The sequence below is a fragment of the Myotis brandtii genome, unplaced genomic scaffold (genome assembly GCF_000412655.1).
Source record: "Myotis brandtii unplaced genomic scaffold, ASM41265v1 scaffold813, whole genome shotgun sequence".
Classification (NCBI taxonomy): Eukaryota; Metazoa; Chordata; class Mammalia; order Chiroptera; family Vespertilionidae; genus Myotis; species Myotis brandtii.
The window spans coordinates 1,205,106-1,213,859 of NW_005371287.1; positions in this window are offsets into that span (position 1 = coordinate 1,205,106).

An 8,754-nucleotide genomic window follows, 5' to 3' on the forward strand; every position below is an offset into this window, starting at 1 on the left:
TCTGGTTCTCTGCATTCGTCTCATTTTCAAATCACCTTCAGCAAATTCCTGAGCTTCCAAAAGCATGGGGACCTCTGGGGGCCAATGAGAATCAACATGCTTTGGACCACGGGCGCTCCCCGCAAAGCTTCCCAATCAATCCCTCCGCTTTTGAATTGTCCAGGCCTTGACCAACCTGTTCTGTTTTCCTGGCGGCAAAATGTCTTTCTTTCCTCGGTTTTCTATCACAGAGGGGCCCGTCTCTGAGGGCTCCGGCGCCTCTGTTTTTCCTTCTCGGCTGGCCAAGTGAAGTTTTGAAACGTTCAACCTACTTGCTAAGTTGCTTCCCTTTGTTCTCGGGCTCCTGCAGCGCTGGCCCTGTGCAGGGTCTCTGGGCTTGCCTGCCTGCCTGCCTGCCTTCCTCTTTGCTCCGGGCCAAGCACACATACCTCCAGATTCCATCCTGGGCTGTGCTCAGCCTGAGAGATGAGCACAGTCAGTTCCAGGTCAGCTAGAAAGAAGCGCTGCCCACCCCGGGAGGCTGGGCACCGCACAGTGTCTGGAAGCGGACAGAATCTAAGTCTCCACAGTCCCCGTTTCCTAAATGAAATTAAAAACAGAACCGAGACAGAATTCTGGAAAGCTGATCAAAGCCTAACAGCCAAAAACATCACCTATTCACAGTCCAGGTGTACAATTTAGCTGCTTTTTGTCATTAAAATTCCCAGTAATATAATGTCACTAATACTGTACACAACCTTCTGGGCCAAAGCTTGGCTTATCAGCTCATAGGAACAAATACTGTTTCTCCATAAGGTAATTTGCTTCCCAAATGGCACAAAAGATATAATGAGATATTTGATGCCCAAAACCTAGTACTCACCCGTCTTACTGTCCTGTCCAGCAATCCAGGGAGTAGAAGTACCGAATGGAGAACTTAGACCGGAGGTGGCTGCCTGGGCCCCACTGAGCTTCCCAGTCTCCTCCCACCCCGACCTGAGGAAGCAGCTGGCCCCACAGGCAGGTCCACGTGGACTTACACACGTGGTCTTAGGTTGGAAAGCTGGAGCAGGGCGCCTCCCCCCATGAAAACAAAGCCAGCACAGATGAGATCAATTCATAAGAAAAGAAAGCAAAGGAGAACCCACTGAGTCCACTGGAAGGCAGCGGGGCAGCAGCTGACCGGGGAGTTCGGGAGCAGTGACGGGGACCAAGGAGAAGGTTCTGGGCCCCCCTGCCCCTTGTCCCAGCCCCAGAAGAGTCACCCCTCCCCAGACAGCCTAGGCCTCCAGGAAGGTCCTCGCTTGGACCCTAGGATGGAAGGAAGGCCCCTGTGGATGCAGCACTCCCCTGTCCTCAAGCAAAGGCCCACGAGTGAAGGACCCCTTCTCCTAGCCCAGGATCTGGTCTCGGGGCCTAGCCGCTCCCTCCACAGCTCACAGAACCCCCAACCTGGAGCAGAGCCCGCCCTCCCCAGGCACAGACCAACCACGCGGTGGCCCCAACCCCGACCCTCTCCGTGCCTGCCGCATAAGGTTATTTTATTTAAAAACTCAAAGAAAAAAGAAAAAAACAACGTACTGATTCATGAGACTGCGGAGAAAGGGGATTTCGGCCTAAGGGAGAGTTCACATGCGTGCGGTCCCTGCAGGTGCAGCATCAGCATCCTGGGAACTTGTAGGAAACGCAAGCTTATTGGGCAGCAACTCAGAACCCACCCAATCAGAATTGGGGGCGGGGCCTAGCCATCCAGGTCTCACACCCTCAGGTGAGTGCATTCAAACTTGAGAGCCAGGGGACTCAGCAAGGTCATTGTGCTACCAGCTCGCTAGCAAGTTCTCCAGAAACGGGGGCAAACAAGCAGAGAGAGACACTTTCCCCTCCGCGATTTTCTCTTCGTGGGAGAGAGTGGAAGCCTCTGTTGTGTACATCATCCGTTTTCCTTCCTGTTGATGATCTTGCAGCAACATTACACGATGAGAAATAGTCCTTGAGGACCCGTTCTGGGTTTTGACTTGCTCTTCTCACTGCTGCCAGTCCTCCCCTTTGCTACCGGGATATTTTTCTAAAAATCAATCTGGTATTTCACTTTCCCAAAGAGTGTCTCATTAGCTACCCATTTCCTATGGAGTAAGCCTCAACTATTGGGCATGGAAAGCAAGGCCAGCCACACACTGGCCTCAAACCACTGTTTCAGTCTAATTTAAGCTCCAATTAAATCCTATGCAAGAAAGGGAATAAGTGGCTTTGAATAAAGAAACCGAAGAGTCTCCATCCTCCACAACAGTTCCCTGTATCAGAACCCCAGGGAGGGGGTCAGCTATGCACCTGGTCAGACACATCCCGGGAGGGTCAGCTCCTGTGGCCCCGGAACCGGGTCTCGACATCGCATTTGTCAAGGGCGCCGGAGGAGTCAGGCGTTTGTTGAAATCTCCTGCTCTGTGTACTTAATAACACTGGCAACATTAGACTAATGTTGTGGCCCCACCCCATAACAAAGAAACAGAATTTCCGGAGGATGGGGCCCAGAAATCAGGATTTTAAAAAGATTCCCAAGTGATTCTAATGTGCAGCCAAGGTTGAGAACCACTGCTCTAGGAGGACCTGTTTCCTTGCCCTCCCAGCTTCCAGAGGCTTCCTGCATGCCTTAGCTTGTGGCCCCTTCCCGTCTTCAATGACATCGATGGCCAGCGGAGTCTTCCTTTTTTCTTTTTCTTTTTTAGAAAGCATCTTCATGGTACAAGCCGTGTCCTTGGATGAGAGAGGCAGGGCCCCGACCTCAATGGTCGGGCTGGAGGGGGGCGTGAGGTACAAAGACCCAGGGAGTAAGGAACCGCATACAGAATGCAGCCAGTGGCACTGAGATGACTGCATGGGGACAGCGGTCACTAGACCTACCGCGGTGACCACTTCCCAACACCGTGGCACAGCGACCCGCTGTGCGGCACCTAGGATTTTAAAAAGATTCCCAAGTGATTCTAATGTGCAGCCAAGGTTGAGAACCACTGGCCTAGACTTTAAGCCAGAGCCCGGGAAGTGAGTGCCCGTTACCTGCTGAGCAATGCCACACTTAATAGTTTCTATTTTCAGATATTTTCTTCTCAGGAACTCCCCTGTCCTCCCTCACCAAAGTAGCCTGACATCTTCAGCATGCAAATCGCATTTTGCCCATTTAAGAAACAATGCATTCAAATGGATTCCACCTCATTGTGATGGAGGTGTATAGCACTTAAATGTCTTAACATTTCAAAGGTGGGGACCTCCAGAGCTAGCATAGGGCTGTGTGGGAAGGAATAGTGTGTGTGGGGGGGGAGGGAATCCCCGATGCACACAGAGATCTGCTCTCAGCAGTGTCTCCTGGGAGCTCCTTTTCCAGCCAAGACTTCCATGTCCAACTTTAGATGCCGTTCAGGATTGTGCAGCCACGATCACGCCTCCTCTTACTTTTGCCATTAACTTTTTTTTCCTCTGAAAAGTCTCCGAACAAATAGATTCTGTGTACATGAATAATTCACCACGTTCCCAGATACAAAGGGGACATGCAAGTTCGCCGAGCTGCCAGGGAAACTAACCAAGATCCATTTCCACCGCTTCCCCTGCATCAAAGAGCTTCGGGCCCATGGGGGGAAAGCTCTCTTTTTTTGGTTAATCTTTTGAAATTCTCTCCCTTCCACCCCCAGAATTTTAAATGCCACTCCCTCAGACCCAGCACAGCACTTTGTGGAAATGGATGGGGAGTCCAAAGCCTGCATTCCAGTTCTAGTTTTGCCACTCGCTGCTGCGTGCCTTTGGGCAACACTTGTATTTATCTGACCCTCTGAGAGTTAGTGCCAGATAAGGAGGAGAATGGGGCAGCCCCTACAGGCCTTTGGCTCTAGTCCAGCGGTTCTCAACCTGTGGGTCGCGACCCCTTTGGGGGTTGAACGACCCTTTCACAGGGGTCGCCTAAGACCATCGGAAAACACATATATAATTACATATTGTTTTTGTGATTAATCACTATGCTTTAATTGTGTTCAATTTGTAACAATGAAATTGGGGGTCACCACAACATGAGGAACTGTATTAAAGGGTCGCGGCATCAGGAAGGTTGAGAACCACTGCGTCTAGTCAGTCGAGAAGGAGATAGAAAATGTTACATCGGAGTCCAGACAATGTGAAGCATTGTATTCTAATGAGGATGCTCTGACTCCTCCATGTTTCACTTCTCTGATGGTAACTTCAGGCAGAGGTTTCTGCAAATGCAAGATTTTCAGGGCTGAGGAAGAGGGGTGTCAAGGTATCAGTTATTTACGAGCCTGAGGACAGGTTTTTTTTTTTTAATATATTTTATTGATTTTTTACAGAGAGGAAGGGAGAGGGATAGAGAGCTAGAAACATCGATGAGAGAGAAACATCGACCAGCTGCCTCCTGCACATCTCCTACTGGGGATGTGCCCACAACCCAGGCACATGCCCTTGACCGGAATCGAACCTGGGACCTTTCAGTCCGCAGGCCGACGCTCTATCCACTGAGCCAAACCAGTTTCGGCAAAGGACAGGTTTTTGAGAATTGCCATCACATACTGTGTGGGAGTGGGCGGATCACAGGCGATTGGGTCCTTAAGCTTCTTTCATTCTCATTTCAAGCGAGATTCTGCTCAAGCTTCTCCTCGAAGCTGGAAACTCCTTTAGCCTGGGATGGAAATACTACCCGGAATGAAAGCCCCTGGAGCCGGCAGCCGCTGACCAAGTGCATGAATATTTGACTCCGTTTCTGCAGATAATGGCAGATTGGAAGGCCACGTGCAGAGACCGTTTCATTTTATTTGACCAGGCTAAACTAATGTAGGTAATTAAGTCTCGCTGCCTAATTAACTTCAAATGGCTACACAGAGAGTAACATAATTCTGTTGCTTTCTAAATATCGAGGTTTATCTATACAGTAAAAACAAAATTAAGTGTGATCGAAGGAGTCACTACTTGCTCATGTTGTGTCGTTAATGACGTGGCATCCTTTTAGGATTATAGAATGCTTACGCAGAGGCCTCTGTTTACTAAGAGAGGACAAGAGAGTCCAGAGGTTAATTAGTGTGACAGGTCTCACAGCTAGTTGGTGACAAAGACGGGTCTCCAAGTAGCTCTCCTGGTAGATGAGCGCTCTTTCAAATTAGTCATTGAAAGGATCCATTTTTAGTAAGAGACATCGCTTCTGTTTTATTGTTCATGGTTTATTGAGCAATCTGGGATCAAGGGCGTTTTTGCAATTGGCAGTGGTGGGGTTGGACGAGAAGAAAGGACGGAGAGTCCTGGCTTGTTTTATTCAAATGGACTCAGGTGCCATTTATTTATTGTTCACAATCTACCAACAAAACAAGCTAGACCCCGGGCCCATTCCTCATGAAAACATGACTTAAAAAGGCACACTTTAGAAATAAAATAAGTCAGAAATTGTGCTGCCCAGGGTTTATTGGATTCCAAACAATTTGTCACACAGTAAGACAGAGTAAGCAGTGGCCCCCGTGGGATGCTGAGGGAGGCTGGCTGGCCCCAGAGTGGAATTCCAGAAGCTGCCAGAGGGACCAGGAGCACAAAGGGGCAAAGGAATCCAGCACCGGCCGTGACCTAGGGGTGCCCAGCCTCAAGCTGGGGAGACTTACTTAAGCCATCAACTGTGATGGTCAAGTCACAGATGATATCTTACTTAATCACATATATCTCAGTCTTCACAATGACATCATGAGGAAGAAAAATTGTCCTTATGACGAATATAAAAACTGAAGTTCTAATTGGTGGTCAAGGTGATGCTGCTGACAGGTGCTGGAGTCTGGGGTCGACCCAGGTCTGCTTCTTAGAAAACAACACAATCAAGAGCCATGTTTGCTCACACAAATCCGAGACGGGAGGATGTGTTCAGAGAATGCGGTGGCTTTGAAGGAGGTCTGAGCCTGGCTCCAACAGCAATAGAATCCGTAATAGTCAGTAGATCAAGGTAAAACCTGCTACATAACCACAGAGGCACATAAAAGACCCGAAGTCATGGTCACAAGGCATGGAAACTACAGGCGGAGCATTCTAAATCGCTCCTGATCTTTAACCAAAGATAAAAGCTGAATGCCCAAAGGCCCTCTATTGAGAAATGCCCTTGGGTGTTTGCCCAGCTGAGTGGGAAAATATCAAACTCAAAACCCTCAAAATATCTGGGGATGTCAAGATCCCAGTATTTTTGCTGAAAACCAGGAAACGAAGGTCAGGTTTTTGAGGAAGTTTTGATAAGTCTTTGAAGACCAGGCCCACAGGAGCATGTCCCAGCCAGGACTCTCTCCCCTTCTTGGACCAATGAGATGGCCAGAGAGAGCCTCGGGGAGCTGGAGAAAGAGAAGAGGGATTCCTGGTAACCTCACCTGTTCCTCACCCACTTCTCCGGGAAGCTCTTGCCCTCCCAAAGGGAGAAGACACTCCCATCCTGTGTTTTACAGACTTGCTTGACTATAAGGGGCTAAGGCAGGGAATCCCATCCTCCTGCCTCCCGACTCTGCCCGACAAATAGCAATTACTGTATGCTTTAATTTTATTTCTTTTAATAGGAGCAAGATCATTGCCAGCAATGTAAATGAAAGTGCTTGGTAATAAACAACAGTAAAGCGTTAGACAAAAGTATAGGGAATGGTGATAATCATCGTTATAAAATAGATAAATGTTATGCAGCAAAGAAAAACAAAACCTAAATTTTAACAACAGAAGAATAGTTAAGTAAACTATGGCTTATCTATATGCTAGAAGGCTAGACAGCCATTAAAAGTAGTTTTATGAAGAACTTTTTATGATGGAAGATGATGTCTCTGACATAATATTAAATGAAAATCTACATTGGGTGCCTGCAGGTATGCTTGATGGGCGGATGGACAGATGGTTGGGTGAATGGTGATAAAAGCAATTAGAGGGGAAGGGGGGGAAGGAAGAAAATTATAGCAATATGTAAATAGGATTTACCTCGGAGTGGGTGCACCCTGGGTGTTTTAATTTCTCTTTTATTTTTATTTGCTTAGTTCTGCCCTGCCTTGTTCTAAAAGCAATTTAAAGTGTATGCAATGTACATACAAGGTAAAATTACGTTTGAGAAAAGCAGAATAGAAGAATGATCAGTTATCGGCAGCAGGTGGCGGGGATGTGGAATATACTCCCTGAAGCCCTACAGGTTAGAGAGAGACCCACCACAAATTCATCTGTAATGTTCTAACCATCAAAACAGGATGGAGACACAGTAGATGGTGAGGCTCATGAAGACAGAGCATCACAGGAAAGAAAGCGGGAATGATTCCATTCAAGGAACCAGGGAGGAAAGTTCTCCCACGGGTCTCTGCTCAGGAGGACACTGTGGAAGGTGGTGACTCTGGCCGGGCGACATCTGGCCCCCTCGGTGACCCAGGGAGTCACCTCCAGAAGATCCAGGTAGCCTCTGTGTACGCTGAGGGCAGAATGCCCACACACATGGATAACAGCTGCCACGTAGGGATGGTCACCAACTCCCAAGCTCTGTGCTAAGTGACTAACATACTGTCTCATCTAAGCCTCCTGCAACCCTGCCCTGTCTCATCATCTTGCCTGACAGACCCGGAAACGGGTTTAGAGAATAGCTGGAATTCAATTAGCGACCAAACGGCCGGGCCAGAATTCTGACTACGCAGGCCAGACACGGGTCACCATCACAAACTTGGCTTTCGGAGCCAGACAAAAAGCAACGCTCCATACAGGCCAAAGGCACAACTCCAAAATGCAGCACAGTGGAAACAGCTCAGAAGGGATCGTTTTTCTCCTCATACCTTTTAGTGTTCCCAAGTGTTTGCCAATGATTGGGGCTACTTTAAATGGCCCCCTCCTTAGGTTTCCCTGCACCACTCAAGCCCACCTTGTTCCCACTACTTCCAGTTGATTTAAGAGTTCTTGAGGCATCTCTTTCTCTCCACTTGATGAGAGACAGCCCTCAGGATGCTGGCAATCACCTTGACCTGTAAGTAATCCCATCCTTCTTGACCTGTAAGTAACCCCATCCTCCTGCAGTCTCTAACAATGCAAATGTACAGGCCATCAGTGAGCTACTTCTCTAAGGTGGGTTCTCAAAATGAGCTTAAGTCAACTGTGAGCACCTACTGAATCCTCACCACATCCCCTTGTGAGTAAGTACATTCTACCAGACCCAATGAGTGGAGGAAGGTATGGAGCCCCAGGCATTTTAAATGATATTAAACTGACCAAAACATTTAGTAGAGCTGGTAATAGTGATTGGAAACAAATGTCCTCATATATTCACATTTGGAGTATTAGTGAGAATTGCCTTCCCTCTTGAGGACACCTTTACAAAGCCCACCAACAACGGTGATGGTGTACAGAGCCCTTGACACAGACATTGCACTTGAGTAGACTTTCCTAAGGGGACGAGTACCAATGAGAGCGAAATTAGGATGTTTCTTAGAACTGTTTATTACAGGGCAAGATGGGAAACCAAATGTCTGAAAATAAGAGTCTGCTTAAATAAACTGGAACTTATCCTTATAACGAAGTAGCAGGTGCCCACGTAAAAATATGTTGTAGAATGATTTCTATTTATTGATGTTAAAATTATTTTTGGTTTTGATGTGTGTAAAATGAGAAAATTGGGTTATGAAACAATCTGTGTAACATGATTTCATTTCTTAAATAAATATTGTAAGATGTGCGTGTAAGAAAAAAATCAGAAGGATCTAAGGATTGATTCCAAAATGTTCACAATCGTTATTTGTGGGAGTAAGGCATTAC